This window comes from Martes martes (genome assembly GCF_963455335.1).
Source record: "Martes martes genome assembly, chromosome: 16".
In the NCBI taxonomy this organism is placed as follows: Eukaryota; Metazoa; Chordata; class Mammalia; order Carnivora; family Mustelidae; genus Martes; species Martes martes.
This window is the reverse complement of record NC_137904.1, coordinates 34,582,234-34,598,970: the sequence shown is the minus strand read 5'-3', so window position 1 is coordinate 34,598,970 and position 16,737 is coordinate 34,582,234. Positions and strand designations below refer to the sequence as shown.

The 16,737-nt window shown below is 42.9% G+C and overlaps 1 protein-coding gene across 1 annotated transcript in view; it reads left to right on the top strand.

Moving 5' to 3' along the window:
* ANKFN1 (ankyrin repeat and fibronectin type III domain containing 1) overlaps window positions 1-16,737 on the top strand; it is a gene marked incomplete at its 3' end in the record, with an annotated part of 408,951 nt that overhangs the window by 241,331 nt on the left and 150,883 nt on the right. The window contains exon 3 of the mRNA XM_080827400.1: window positions 11,003-11,137. The remainder of the gene's footprint in view (window positions 1-11,002; window positions 11,138-16,737) is intronic.

Here is a 16,737-nt window from a genome sequence, read left to right as displayed (position 1 = left end):
TTGGCTGATAAAGTGTAAATGTTCCCAAGTGCTTGATTTTCTCACTTATATATCTGGAAAAGCTGGTGAATATGTAGTGGGGTGTGTGTGTGTGTGTGTGTGTGTGTGTGTGTGTTTTAATTTGAGAAGGAAATGCATTTTGACATGACATGAAAATCCCTACTTTTCCTTGATGTTGCAGGTAAATCACTTAGGAATAACTAGCTGTGGTTGTATTTGATACACTGAATTTAAATGTGGAGGAATGAAGAAGTAAGTGAGACTTTGTGACCTCCTTTCAAACCAAAAGGAGGGTGACCCAGTGAGATTGGCAGTCCTGATGGAAGGCGCCCGTTGCAGTCCTTTTAATCCTCTCTGAGCAGAGTCTTGGAGTTTCCCCCAAATAATGAATGAAGTGAATAAGCTATTGAGCTTCTAATTCCATTCAGTGCCTTGCTCTCCTGCGAGGTGCATCCGGTCGATCTGACAATGCTATAGAAGAATTAATTTGAGTACTTGGCATATGCGGTCCTTGAAAAAGCTCTGTGGAGCAATCTTACAAAGTGGCCAGAGTACCCCATTCAACCCCTTATGGGTCTGCTGTCATAGGGGTTCAGACTCTGGGACAGAATGAAGAAAGGAAAGTTGGGGCAGAAGTCTGAAGACAGAAGAACTAGGCCAGAAATAAAGGGACTGTGCCAACGTCTGGGAGGGGAGGCAGGAAGAAGAGAGATGGGGCTAAAAGTTAGCAAGATGAATCTTGAAAGCCTTCTTTAAAAATACTATTACAACCTCTTAAACTTTCCTTTTATTTCTTCCTCTGTTTTTCTTTCTTCTCCAGTTCATTAAATGCCTTTTTGCTTCTGACATTTGTACAGCAAACTTGATCTGGCATTTTCAGGAGAAAGGGGAAGTTTTCCCTTTCAGCAGAGAGTAATTCCAGTGGGTAAAGTGGCATTTGCAGTCCAGGTTTTAAGTGATGGTGTAGACTCCCTTTATAACTGCTGGGTCCTATCACACATCTGTAGGTCTTCATCCCCATGTTTGAAGGTGCAAATACAGTGAACATTTCAGCATTTTGAATTCTCACTGTGATAAGTTACAAAGAATCTTCTCTCTACTAAGATTTGGTGTCATGAATTCAAAGACATAAACTCTTTGTCACGTGGGTGAGGTGCTTCTTGTGGGGCTGGGCAGGTGAGCAGTTGGCAGGAGACTGGATCCTAAGCCAGCCACACAGGGATCATCTAAAGGACTCTCGGGCTGCAAAGTAAATGGAGAAGGAAAACCTGGAAAGAGGGAAGACCTCCTGAGATTTATTTATCAGTTAACCAAGGGTCCGGGGATGCTTTCTGAAATTTGGTCTTAGGATCTAGAATCCAACTTAAACCTGGACTTAATCTCCAAGCAGAAAATAGTATTCCCAGATGAATTTACGGAAACTTGTTGTGGTTGGTACTCAGGAGACAAAAACAAATGAGGGTGGAAAGAGAAGAATTTGCTTTATGGCTTGCCTCACCACCAAAACTACCCAGATTACTCATGCAAGTCACTACCCACTGCATGAGGCCACCTCCAATAATCAGAGGATCCAACGCTCTCGTGCAGTACGGTTGGTGAGGACGTAAAGAGCACCAGCCCCTCCAACAGAAATATCTTGCTGGCTTTATCCAAAGAAAGTCTGAATAGGTATAGAGCTCTATTAATGAATGAGATACATCTACATTCTTTTTCATTTTTAAAGCAAGCATTCCTGGTAAATAATGCATGCTAAAAGCAGATTTCATTGCACTCCAGGGAAAGAAAGTTCATGTCCATTGGTTCTGAAGTATCAGAACCTATTTCCAATACAAACCAAGAGTCACTGAATAGAAATAAAGCATTTTGTCTTTGTGGCAGAGACTCTTTTTATATGCTAAGCTCTCTAGCAGCCTCTTGGTATCAGAGCATGTTAGAGCTGGGTGTCGCTTCAGAGCCATCTAGTTTAACCTGCTCAGTTATGAGAGGAGAAAGCCTCAAGTTATTTGGCTTTCGTTTTTTGTTTTTCTGTGGGTTTTTTGGGTTTGGGGTTTTTGTTTTTGTTTTCGCTTTTTTAAAGTCAGGAAACTCTTTGAGAAGATTCCAGTTGATGTCAAGAGATACTATCTGTCAACCTGCTGAGGCAGACCTTTGTGCAGATAGAAACAGCTCAGCCTGCCTCCATCTTTGACTCACAGAAGAGGTGTAAATCCCACCCACGTAGCCGAAGCTTTCTTGCTGGACTGCTATTTATTTTGAGGTTAACAAAGGCTGAGGAAGCCCATTGTGAGATGTTTGTTTGGAGGGCCAGAATCTAAACTTACACTCCTTGTCGTGGTCATTTTTTTTAAAGAAGATGACAGATTGGAGCCTTAGGAAGGGAGAGACTCCAGCCATGCCAGGAATAAGAAGATGCTCTTTGTGGTTTGCTACTGTTGTTGTTTTCCATGTGCTTCTAGGGATATCAGGTTTATTACCAAGGCTGGGAACAGGGCTGAGAATGTGGTGGACACTATGAAAACTGTTTCCTTCCTGGTGTGTCCCTGAATGGCCAGCACAGTCAACACATAATCAGACAATCTACGACTGCACTGTTGCTGCTGACAACTTCATTATGCCTGTGATATTCAGCTGGGTAATTCATTTCCCGAGCATGGCAATAGCTCCTGATATGCCTAATGGGTTGAATGTAATTTTGTAAGCTTTTGAAGATGAATGTCCCCTTGTGCTTAGCTATGCCCTAATATGGGAAACAATGATAGCTACCATTAGGAAACAGCATTGTAGTGTTGGGCTTTTCAGTGCAGGTTGGGTCTCTAAACCACAAAAGCAGGAAACATTAGTGATTGGAATGATCTACTAGATGCAGGTCACTTAACGTCCCTTGTAACAGCTTTTTGCCTGCCTCTGCATTTAACCTTCATGTGGCCAGAGCATCCTACAAAATAAGGTGGCCTTGCCAAGGATATAAAATTAGTTAACTAATGGTTCTGGGGCATGGGGTGGGCTTTGGCATGATATGCCTGCAGTCACTTACCAATGCAATCTTAAAATGAAAGAACCAGATGACAAACAAGAAATGTGACCAAGGCATGGTTTCTAACACCCGAGCTGCAAATTTTCTTTAAATCTAGGAAGGAAAGTATAAGATGTGTTTATCTGAGTCCTCCAGTTCAGTTCAACTAAACCTATATGTGTTGGACATCATCTACCATACACAAGGCCCAGGTCCTTGAGCTGAGAGGCAAAATCAAAAGTTAGGGAGGCCTGAGTCCTGCTCTCCGGGAGATCTCAGTCCAGTAAGGGAAGTGGGGCCTCAAGTAATTCTAGCAAAGGTAGACTGTACAGAGCGCGCTAACATTATTTACAAATGCTGCAGTGAGAGGAGAGAAAGACACTCATTCCATTTGGGAACATAAAAGAGAAAGTTAAGATGCCGTCTCTGAAGCCTTCCACCTTCATCCACCAGCCAATCTGAATTCTTTTGAACCTGGTCTCCTGAGAATCTTCTTGAGTCACCTTCTTAATTTCTGAGAGTCAGGACTCCTCATCTAGTATCTCTGTGTTTCTCGGTGCTTTCTGACGATCAATTCCGGGTATCCCAAATGAATATGGGGAAGTCAACATAAAAATAGGCCTAAGACTCTCTCAGCTTATCTAACTTTTATCAGCCACCACACCTGTTTTCCTGACTTTGTAAAACTAAATCCTACCCGGCAGACTCTTATTACAAGCAGCTGGAAAATAGAGACAGATTCTGTACTAATACTTTTAACTATAGGTATTTTTAATACAAAGATTTTCTTTACAGAAAAAAAGAGAAGAAGAGGATACATAGGAATAGGGGAAGAGAAGAGTCTGCCTGAAATCCAGTGGTCATTTATGCTTCAGTCGTCTGACCTCATCAATTTGACCGCTTTGACTTGTGTATTGAGCACTTACTTACTTTACGGACCCAGTTTTCACGCATCCTGGTGAAGATTCATATGGTTTGCCGGGTGCATGTACATATACATAGATTTTGAAACCACACTGAAACCATGAGGTCTGCCAGTTGCTTTATCATCCTGATCTGAGCAAACTTTCTCTGAATTACAAACATCTGAATTACCAAATCCTAGGGCATTAATAATTTTATTTTTAAATTATTCAAAAATTCTGCATAACATTCTTAAAGTAGGTGGAGACACAAATCATCTTTGGCTTCCTGTTGCAAACAAAAGACTTTCCCCAAAGAAATGGCCAAACAAATGTCGTGAATGGTGGGTGGTCCCCAGGTCTCTGATGGCACGTCTCCCTACCACACAACCAACTACAGTCCAGATCTCACTCTCCAAAGGCAAGGTGAAGATCCAGTTAGCAGCTCAATTATTGTAAATGCTATTCTTTATGATAAAATCCAGTGCATCAAAGAACGTAGATGGCCTTGGGGATGGTTGTAAGGAGAAGTGACCTGTGCGAATTCCTCTTGGAGAGATTTAGGTGAATACTGCCACCTATTGATAGGTGAACCATATGCCACAAATTCTTACTCTGACCTGACAGGGTGCTAATACTTACCAGAACAGATCTCCATGTTCAGTTGGCCAAAACCTTTTAACAGCCCTAAGTTCAAAATTCTTTACGTATTTGTGATGAAAAATAGCTACGTTATACTAATTTAAAATTACTCACAAAGTGTATTTCTGGGAAGAGGCAAAAGAGAGAGGTACAAGTGCTTTGAGCTTCACAGTCAGAGGTCTGGGTTTGAGTCTCAGCTCAGCCCCCAAATGCACAGAAACCAGTTTATTAATCTCTTTGAGTCTTAGTTTCCTCACCAGTAAAAAGCAGATAGTCCTCTTTGCGGGGTGGGAAAATGCAGTGCCGGTGCTGCACGCCACACGGGAGGGGTCGAATGAATGGCAGCATTTGTTCCTACATTTCCACCACGCTGTTGAAATTAACTATTGGTGATGCAGTGATTGGTAGTGTGACAAAGCATATTGCACCTCCGTCTCTGGTGAACTCTTCTCAGTTCAATTATCCTTTGGCAATGCTACTTGTCTCATATAGTATCTTTGACATTCAAAATTAGGACAGTGTGAACATAAATATTAGAACTGTAAGTGTGCCGATTGAGAAAATGAGGATAAATGGGCTTCATTACCGAACGTCTCCGACTGCCCGAGAGGATATATGGGGCTGAGCAGATAAAGAATTATGATAAAACTTTGGAGCCGAGTATAAATGGGGCTTTGTGACCTGCTGGACAGGGTTGAGGCTTAGGACCAGACCTAGGAGGTTCACATTCCTTCCTCGGCATGGTGTGGGGGATCCCGGGCTCACACAGACAATAGGGGATTCATAGTTTGAGAATTCTTATGATGACTGAAAGGAGGGTGGCAGCCAGAACAAGAAGACTTTTCAGAAGCTCGGACCCTGATTATCACATCGGTGCTACAGCCCAGCGAGAGGCTGCTGAGAGGCGGCATGAAGCCGTTCTTGGAAAGCTTTCAGTGAAGTGTTTGTAACCTCCTTAAGAGAATCCCATTTCTCAAAAATCCAGCACTGGAAACTCTCACATGATTAGTTCAGATAAACACTCTGTCATCAAATCACAGCAGAAGTCACACGGCCCATCTCTTTTTGAAGAGTCTTTCTGAACGTCATGAGTCTAGTCTCCAAGACTTAGGCAGGGCGGGGAGGGGGGGCAAGAGAGAGTTTCTCAGGATATTTTGGGACCTTTACTTTTAGTCTGAAAGGTCAGCTGGTGCTTAAAACAAAATAATCAAGAAATAGCATGCCTATGAACAGTCTGCACCTTTTGAAAAGGTCTGCTTTGGACTGAATAGCCACTGCCCTCCCCCACCGCTGTTTCCTTTTTTCTTTGGGGCTTAGTAATTGAGAGGGAGGAGGAGGAAGAGTTTTACATTCATGACTAACAACTTCGCACATAATAAGCATGTTCAGATACACCCTGGGGTGTTAGGTTTTTGGGTTTTTTTTTTTTTTTTTTTTTTTGGTCTCCTTTTGACCGGCTTTTGATAAGTAGCACATTTTATTTTTGAAAAAAGAATCAGAGCTGTTCCTGAGTGGCCGCGCCCTGAGGAAGGTCAGGAGATTAGGGAGCGGAAGTAGGCTGGCCAGACTCTTTGCTGACCACAGTAAGGGACTGCTGCTTTCTTCCCATAATTTAATTTTGAGACTCCGATGAAAAGGCACCCCTAAAAAAAAATCTTTGCTGAAAAAAAGAGTGAAAAATTGTTAGAAAAAGGTCATCAAAAAGTGATCAATTTAAATTTATGTCTTACAAACTAACCACATAGAACTAACCACAGGGCAGACATGCATTCACAGTGATATATGAACATTCTCAAAATATGGGCATGGTTTTGCAGGAGAGAGTGGACATTGCTAGCCTCTGATGCTGGTGGGCTTTGGCCTCGTTTCACAAGTATCCTGAAATTCTCAACGTGGCACTTCACAAATCAGAGGAGAGAGTACACCAAAAGGGGCCTTTGAAGTAACTGGCCCCACTCCCTCACTTGCCAAGTCAGAAAGCTGAGACCTGGTGGATAGAAAATAACTTACCCAACGTTACTCAGCCAGTGAGAAGCATCTCCAGGACTCAAACTCCTCATCGCCAGCCAGACTTTCTTCCACCAAGCTCCACAACTCTGAGATGGGAAGCCCGGCACCGGGAAGTCCTCTTTCTGGGGAGACTCTGTGTCCGTTCCCTTGCAGATGGTCCTGCGTGTTGCCAGGGGTAGTTGGTCCACCACAGCCTGAACTGACCTCTTTGGCCACTATTGAATGGCTTCTTCAGAGCAGTCCAGGCACTTTCCACATGGCTGCAAGGACTCAGCCTCTTGCTCTTGCCTCTACCTTCACAAGATGCACAGATCATGTCATGAATGCCTACATTAGCCCTGTGTTTGTGCACCCGCATCCTTGGTGTTGCCATCATCTGCTGTCACACAGGTTAAAATGTTCAAGCCATCTTCAGCTTCTTGCTTACTCCCTCTCCCATCTTCCCTCACTCTCAGCTGCACCGCTGACAGGTCCTCCTCCAGAGTGTGCCCGACGGTCAGCTCCTGTTTTCCAGTTCCACTGTTTTCCAGTTTCCCTGGCCATCCACATCTTCCTGCTTCCTGGCTCTCCCCACTTCAGTTCTCGGGCCTCAGTGGCTAGACCAGAGGGAGCTTAATCCTCGGCGCTGCCATTCTCCTGCCCAAATCCCTGTCACCTCTAGGAAAAATGTCCAAACTCTAACATTGAATCCACACATACCCCGATCCCACCCCGGCCTATTTCTGCAGCTGGAATTCCATTAGATCTTACCCTCCACATGTACTCCAGCCCAGTTGGATTACTTGTCATTCCCTAAACATTCTAGGAATTCTGTGCATCAACTCCATTTCCTTCTCTTCTGTTCAACCTCTAGAGGTCTTCATTCTGCCAGATCAGTACAAACATGAACTTCTCTGTGAATCTTCCCTAAGCATCTAGGAAGGAAGTACTGATTCTCTCTGCCTAAAGAGAGCCCTTTTATCATTGAAAAGAGACCTCTTCATCTTTGTTCCCTGCCTCATCATAGTGCTTTATCAGGCACTTTGCATAAAGAAGGTGTTTTTCTTAATACTGACTGAGCACTTAACTCTCTAGAGACACCAGGCCAGGCAGTGTAATGGCTAGAGAAAGAAGATACAGATGAACTAAAATGCAATCCCTGTCTTCAGAGGAGCTTGAATTAGTGAGACATGTTCACAAATAACCTAAGCAAGTGAGCTAACTCTGGGGGTGGAATTGGGTGGAGGGGAAGTGCTGAGTGTGGAACAAACATTCTCAGTGTTCCAGATGAGAACACGGGTATTATGATGTGGAGGGTGGGGTGGTGGGGGGAGGCGGAGGGAAAGAAACACAAAGCTGTTTTTAAATTCTATCTCTCTGCTGTGGTCATTATTAGAGTCCTGTCTCGGCCTGGCCAATGTAATCCATTCTTCCCCAATACCAGAGTAATATTCCTAAAGTGCAACTCTGATCGTGTCTTTTAAAGATTTTATTTGTCAGAGGGAGAGAGAGAGAGAGAGAGCGCGCACACAAGCAGGACGAGCACCAGAGGGAGAGGAGGAAGCAGGCTCTCTGCTAAGCAGGGAGCCCGACGTGGGTCTTGATCCCAGGACCCTGGGATCATGACCTGAGCCGAAGGCAGATGCTTAACTGACTGAGCCACCCAGGCACCCAAGACTGATCATTTAACTCCTTGTTCAAATATTTGCTATTGAATGTATCAAGCATCAAATAACTGCAGGCTTATGCTCAGCATTATGGGGAATACTAGTCTATAGAGAGGAGACACGGCTGGGAAACAGCTGGAAAACAAAAAGCAAGAACATGCTGTGAAAGTGCTGGAGGCCAGGGGACAAAATAAGTGTGTGATCACTCTGGGCTGAGATGAATCGAGAAGAAATAATTAGAGGAGGTGAGACTTCACTGGATGGCCAGTTGGCAAGAAGAATTTAGATGGCACTAAGGGAACTTTAGGGTCCCTTTCAATTGTAAGATCGCTATTATTCTTTGAAATGGTTTATTCATTCAACAAATACATGCTAAGCACTTCAACCAAACACTCACTAAATATTTATTGAATGCCTTCTATGTGCCAGGAATTCTGCTAGCCTGGAAATAGAGCAGTGAATAGAAGACTTCACACTTAAACTCTTAGAGTAAAATAGAGATGGCTAATGTAAAGCAAGTAAGTTCAACAAAATGTGATGGATATCACAAAGGGCAAGGAGAAGGCACTCTAGGACCGCAGAGTGGGGAGCCTAACAGCCCAAGGGCCAGAAAAGTATCATGGAGAGGTGATGTTTAAGCCAAGACTCTAGCGCTGTACATGAGTTACCCAGACAAAAGGGACCGAGTGTTGGGGAAGAAGAATATCATATGCAGGATTCTGGAGTTGAGAGATGGAATGGCATGTCCAAGGACCTGAAAGACGTTTAAAATGCTGCACATGGAGGGCGAGTAGGAAGGGGGCAAGAAATTAGGCTACAGAGGTAGGCAGAGCCAAATTACAGGGAATTAAAATAAACATTAAAATATTTAGCACAATGTGACACAAGGACTGAGTACTTAATAAATTTAAGCTGTTTGTTAAAAGCGGATTGAGGAATGAATGGATGAATGAGTGCAATGGACAGGAGATGCATAACATGACTCAGTCTTGGGCATTTGCTCCTGGAAGCGATGGCACCATTACTAAAGCTTCATCCCCTTAGGTTTGCACAGCAGATTGAATCATGACCCCTCGGATGCAGCCCCTAACCTTAGTAGAATGATTCAGTCACCTGGCTTTCCCCAGCAGACGGAATTTAAGTAAATCTGCATTAAAGTCAAAGTTTGTTTAGAGATAGGGGTGAAGTTTTACCTGGCAACCATTTAGGCTTAAGCTGCAAAAGGGTAGCCTGACTCTTTCTGAATCCTTGTTGAAAAAATAGCCTTCTGAACCTCAAGGGCATGAATATTGCCAAATTAGATTATTCATAGCAACGCTTCCATGGACAAATAAGTCTAAGGAGAGGGAGAGGAAAAAAAAATATTCCAAAGAGAGATTTTGCCTTTCGAACGAGAAAAGAAAAAAGACAGGCAATTGTGAAAAGCTAACCTGCGCCCCTCTATGGGAGATTTTATGAGTCACGGAGTTTCGCCTCAGATCCCAGCTCCAGAGCAGACACTTGTCTAGGACGAGTCAGCCGCCAGAATGAAATGCTGTCTCTAGAAAGGGGAAGATTTTTAGGAACACAAGATGCCATTCCCAGGATTCTAATTAATTACCAGGCCAAAAGACTAACACTCCACCCTCTTGTTTATAACTAAAACTTTCTCCTGATTTGCTACAGAGTTGCATTCAAAATTTGGGAGTTGATTTGACTCTCAGTATAAATAACATACCAGAGTCAGTGCACAGTAGAAGGGTCCAAAACTATTTCTGAAGTCATCATAGCAGCTAAGCTTTCATTTGGCAGAGAGAAGAGATCTTTAGAAAGATTCTTAATGCTGTTGCTAGGGACGTCTGTGTGTGTGTATCTGTGTGCTGGGGGGAGGGGGACTGTTAATATGTGCTCTCAAACAGCAATGTCTCCCTAACATAAAAGCAGCCTGTGAAGGTCATTTGCCATTTTATTTCAGAGAGAAACATGAAAACTGCCTAAATAAGTGGCTTTCTAGGAAATTCATTCTCTGTGTTTCATTAGTCATGTAAGGCATAACGTCATTAAAGGAGCCAGGTGCACCCATATGTAGCCGGCATGAAAGGAGCACTGGAATCTTCCTCCTAAGACTGAGCCTCCTCATGTGTTAAGTCTGAGATATGCAGACTACTTCCTCAGAACCTGCTCAGGCGAAAACTCTAGCAATGCTTGAGCAGCTCTGACCAGATTGGAAGCTTTCTTGGCTCTTGCTGGGAGCTTGTAAAGGATTGCACAGGTGCCTTAGGTGGGGGAATGCGGTGGCCACCTGTGTGCTGCTCTCCCAGGGAGCTGTGGGAGTAAGGGGGCGTCTGGTCCCAGGAGAGCTGTCGATCATTTGCAGTCACAGATTGCTGGATGGGCTCTTGGATGCCAGACGATATTTCTTTGCCTGCAGTTGATAGAGTGCAAAACTAACTGGCTGCCTTGCTGCCCCTCTGCTCATCCTTGAGTGACAGCCAGTTCTGATTCAGGCTTGTTTGCCATGAAGCTTGTTGTCCCTGCGTGCCGTTCCTAATGGACCTCACAAACAAAATAGGCTAAAGACACACTGAAGTCATGGCATCCTTTTACTACATGCACAAGAGATTGAGAAATCAAGCCTTCTCAGGGCTGCAGTCCTGAGAATACACCTAGATTCGAGCCAAGCTGTTTTCCTCTCCCCTTTCCTCCCTGTGCATCATTTGCTCTTTTATTTTGCAGCAAGAGTAGCTTAGTGATCATGGACTTCAGCTCTTGCCTGAACTGATCCTGTTCGCATTTTATTCTTTGCACAGAATAGGAAGGAGGTTCGCTTGCTTTGCGCAGAGGCTGAGCCACAGGAGAAAGCAAAGCCAATGTGATTTATTGAATGAAAGCGCTGGACAATTACCAACAACTTGTTCCTCTGCTGCCTCGAACAACCTAAACTGGTAAGTAAAATTTATTGTCTTTCTTCATATGAATGTGGGGCTTTCTAATTCACTGATTATTTTTTAAATGTATGTGTGTTGCTGTGGTTTAAATGATATAAAAAAATGTGCATCTTCCAAAGTTAGCTGCAGGCAGTCCATGAAGAACACACAGAAGCACATACATGTCCATGTGGAGAGGCGAGAATGGGGGTGGGGAAGCCCCATTTCTGGTAATTAGGCATTTTATTTGTAGCAAGCTTGAGGACATTATGTGCTTGCCAAACAGATTAGCAAGAGCTATGAAAAATAGAATATTCTTTTGTTGTATCAGATCATTTCCCAATCGGGTTCCTGAGTACCTACAAAATACCTGTTGGATTAGGTAAAGGTGGATCCCGTCGTGCTGATAATCCTAAATATAAACCCAGGCATCTTGTCTTTAATCTAGCTAGACATGCAGAGTGGGCTACCAGCATTCTGTCCATCCTGGGTGAGCATGCCCATACATAGCATCATGACTGTGATGTTGAGAGTACCTGCTGAGGACATACAGTGGACATGCATGCAAACCCTTGCTTGATCCACTGTGACTTCTGTACCCATATGCCTTACATCCTTTTTTTTATTCTCTGAAGATACATAGTTGGTAGGGCATACCAGGTTCAAAGTGGGATATTGTAAGGGTCTTGTTACCCATGCTGGTCTTTGGCTCCTCCAAGGCTACTGAGAGTACCACTTATAATCAAGTCTGATTTTGCTTCTCTGCTGGGACACAAAATCCCTGTACTCACTTGATTTCTTCCTGTCCTAAATTAGATGCGAGCCAACCTCTGCAGAGGGGAAAGGTGAATGGAGCAAGCTATTGCTTTTCCCACCACCACTGCCACTATCATGTCTTCTTCGTCTTTTCTTTGCCTGGCTACCTCAAGGCATTAGGGCCTCACCAATCCATTTCTGGTTGGTTCAGAATCCATATAAATGTTATATAGAGTTTACTCTCTTTGGTGCACTCTATCTGCAGTGTATCACTGGCCTTTCAGTTGGAGTTGTGGCCTCGGATGCTGGCAAAGATGGATGATGGTAGAATAGTAAACAGCATGCTTTTCTAAATAAAAACCAAAGTTAGGAAATCTGAGAGATGGGCAAAATTTTGCAGAGTAGAAAGGATCCCAGACCACTCAATAATCAGAGCAGGGTCATTCTCCCATGTGATTTGGCCATTTCACAAACGATGGGTGTTCTAACAAGAAGGAGATGAAATTGCCTAATGGTTAGAGATATCAGGATAGCAGGGCACCTCTACTCATTCCCAAACTGTGTGCCTTTAGCAAACCCCTTACTTTCCCTGGATCTCCATTCTTCCTTTTTTTTTCCCCCCTTCCTGATTGTTTCAAAGAAGACATGCTAAGCTCACTTAATTTATCCATGAGGTACTACTTAAAGCTTTCCAATTAAAGATGCAATAGGTAGTCAAGATCATTGTTGACGCACGGCAATCCAGAGACCAGGCATCAGAAACCTGTGGATGAGGGTTTATATGGGGTGTTGATTCCTCATCAGAGGGATACAGGGCACTCTGAAGGAAGCATGATCATCCTCAGGGGATTAGAAAGGGAGAATAGAACTGAAAAATGGCATTTAAAAAAAAAACAACTTCAAATAAATAGGTTATGTAAATAATTTTTATCAATACTAGTCAGTAATAACTGACTTTATATACTTAAGACACCACGATACTGAAGATCTTAAATTTTTTGAAATGAACATTTTGAGAGGAGTTAGTTCAAGGATAAGTAGAACCTCTTCATAGAATTTATGTTCAAATTACCCCCCCTACCCATGCACATGGAATTAGTAGATGTAAATGTACTATGATTTATTTGAGGAATTCTGGAAGACTTATTGGCCAAAAGAATTGTCCCATCTCTAGGATTAAGGTACCTGAAATTCTTTCATCAGGGATTCAGTTAAATATTGCCATTTTTTATAAAACAAATATTCTTAGGAGGAATAATAAATTAAGACACTCATAGCTTATCATAAATGAATGTATTAAGTTCAGGGAAAACCCAAAGAATGTTGCCTTAATGCTATATTAATTCTTCTGCTTTCTATTTATTTCATACCTGTTTCCAAGAACTTCTCTTATAATGACCACTTCCCTCTTTTTTTTAAGATTTATTTATTTATTTATTTGAGAGAGAGTGCACACATGCTAACCAGAGGGCAGGGGTGAAAGGTAGGGGTGGTGGAGGAGGAGAGAATCTCAAGCAGACTCCCACTGAATGCAGAGCCCGATATGGGGCTTGATCTCACCAACCTGAGATCACGACCTGAGCTGAAACCAAGAGTCTGACGCACAACGCACTGAACCACCCAAGTGCCCCTTTATTATTTCACTCTTGATCAGAAAATTAAGTAGCCTTAGGACAAGCTATTTCCTTCTTTTTATGGGATGCTTGAATTAGATGGTTTTTCTCTAGACCATTGAGAATCACATGTAGAAAGCTAAACTCACCATCTTTCCCCTTTTAGATCCACTCATCCCCCTGCATTTCTCCTCTTTTCTTAATTATTGGTGGGACCATTTGGCATCTAGTCAACTAAGCAGAGTTAACAAAAGCTATCCTCAGGTTTCCTAACTCCTTACATCCCTACATCCAATCACTAACCAAGTTTGGTCTATCTTACTTTCTCCCTCTTTTTAATCTGCCTAGCCCTCTCCATCCCCATTGTCACATGCTGGAGTTGAAGTCACCAGCTCTCATGGGGACTTATTCAGGGGCCTTATATTTGGTTGTGCTTGTCACTGGTCCCCTTCAAACCACCCTCTGGATACTACCAGAGTGATTCTCTAAAAATGCAAATCTCAGCCTTTCTCTAGTACTTTCCTCTTGTGAACAGGTTGAAATCTATTGTCCTTCATAATGGTATACAAAGCCCTTGATGGCCTAGCCCATCAAGAAGTCTTTCCAGACTTCTTTCCCAAGGTCCTAGTGTGAAGGACTAGGTTGAAATATCCTTTGGAAGTGTCAGAGCCCAAAGAATTCCATTAGAGCCCCTGTGGACATCAGCCCACCAGCAATACTATGACATGTCCTAACCTGAGCTCTTATATCTGGAATGCCCTTTCCTTTCCTTCCTGCTCATTGATTCCTCATTCATTGTTCAAAATGTTGCTCAGTCATCACCATCTCTAACTCATTCCCCTATACCCTCTTCTCCCATGACATCTCCTGTCACTCATCCCTCTATGCTATTTCTTTCCTTAAACATTTGAGAGCACTGTTGAGAGGCTAAGCTCTCAAATCATCTCTCAAATCCATATTGCCTCCATTTGAATCCCAGATCTGCCCCCTTAGTAGTTCCCTAATTCCCTACTACATAAGGTGGGGATAACAGTAGTCCTTACTTCACAAGGCTGTTTTGGGATTCAGAGAGCTGATGCACATAAAGATATTATTCTGAAGAGTGCCTGACTCAGAAAGTGCTATAGAAGTAAAAGCCATTATCATTATTCCGTAATCTTATATATCACACTATTTGAAACATACATACATACACTTGTGTAACTGTCTTCCTCGTTAGCCTGTGAACTCGTTGGGATACAGGTGGGGTAATCAACTTGCCTGGGATTTTCCCAGATTTAGCACTAAAAGTCCTGCATCCTGAGTATCAGTCCCAGGCAAACCAAGACAGTCGGTCACTCTGTGGCTATGTCTTACTCACCCCTGAAGTCCCAGGGTCTGTCACAGGATACGTAGGTTACCAAGTTGATCACCCAAAGGGTTTATCGAATTACAGAACCAAAATTAATTGTCTTTTCACCTTCTTCCTCATAAACATCCTTTCAAACTTCAAAAATAAGTCTTCTTCCTACTGTGAAGTCACCACTGACGTTTGGAAACTTATCACTTGACAACTGAATATATTTTTTTAAATGCACAGGAACCTGAAAGGCTGCTTCTGCCCTGTTACATATTATCAGTGTAACAGTATCAGCCACTCTTTAGCAATCAAAGACATACCTGTCATGGTAAGAGTGGGTGGGGAATAGGAGAAGGGTCACACTTTCTTTTCTGTCTAGTGACAGGCAGGTTGAAGTGTAAAGGTCCCTAGTTCACATCACAGCCTGAAGAGCAATCTTGTCCCAGTCAGAAATGTTCCCTTTGCTGAATGTATCTGTCTACCCAGCTGTCAAGAATGGCTGGAGTTACTGTTTCTAATATGCTTTGTCTTACAACTGCTCCTCATCCAAACTGGCTCAGATCTTTTTTCACAATACAAATATGATGAAGTCCCACAACCAAACTCCTCTGAAAAAGGGACTCTGGATGTGCCACAACTCATAACAAGGATAAGATCTTCTCCTTAGAATCAAGGTCTAGGAAGAAACTGGCAGACAGCCAGACCAAGCAGCCTCAGGCAGAATAATAGCAGAATTGCTAAGAGCATGGACTTTGGAGTCAGATTCAATCTTGCCTCCTCCATTTACTGGCTATAGAATCTTAGATAAACTACCTAACCTCTCCAGGCCTCAGAGTCCCTGCTTGCAAATGATGGTATAATGATAGTCCCAACTTTCTCATAGGGCTATTATTATATTTTGTCTTAGCCTTGAAGGTAAAACCCGAGGCAAAGCCAATTGTGAATGTTCTGTTGGGTATTGGGAGACACAACCTCAGGGCATTAAGAATGGAGCCATCATGGTAAAAGGGAAATGAGTAGAGAAAGAAGGGAACACAAATATAGGTGGTTTGTAACTGAACTAGCCAAGGCTTCATGAGAAAATACATCTAGGGGTTTGTTTGTGTGTGATTGCTTCTAAGAAGCCCTCAAAACAGTCCATAAAGGAAGAATGGAGAAGAAATCATCTGAGGGCTACTTCCAGTCTCCTGCCTCGCCTTGGTCCAGTTTTCACATTTCCAGATAGTGACCCAGTCCCTCATGGTAGCCATAAGTAAAGCTGGAGCCTCCCTCCATGGGTCTGGTCGGGTCAGAGCTGTTGCAGCTACTGTCACAGCAAGCATGGTGGGGGCCATGCCAGAACCCACCCTTCACTAGATACAGCTGGTGTTTGGAGACAGGAAAATGGTGGCAGCCAAGGCTATCTACTAGAGCAAGCAGCCAGAACCCAGGGAACAGGTGGATTTAAAGTAAATCTGGGGAGGCTCCACTCTCCACAGATTATTCTTGCCATTTTGGGTCTGGATTCTCCAGGGTACTATCACTCTTTCCTTAAAGGTTGGTCCAGGTATATTAAAAGTGTAGCTGGGATTATGCTGTAATAAAGAACAGAAATTTTTAATTTTCATAAAGTGTAATTCATCAATTTGTTTTATGGTTTGTGCTCTCTGTGCCTCTTCTAAGAAATCGTTGTCTTATGCAAGTTCACAAAGATTTTTCTCCTGTGTTTTTTTCTGGAAGTTTTATAGTGTGAACTTTTGCAGTTTGGTCTCTAATCTATTTCATTTCAAGTTAATTTTTTATATATGGTATGAAGTAGAGGTTGAGGTTTTGTTTTTGCATACACATATTTCATTGTCCCAGCACTAGTTGTTGGAAAACTTCTTCCCTATTGAATTACCTTGACATCTTTGTAAAAAATCAGTCCATCA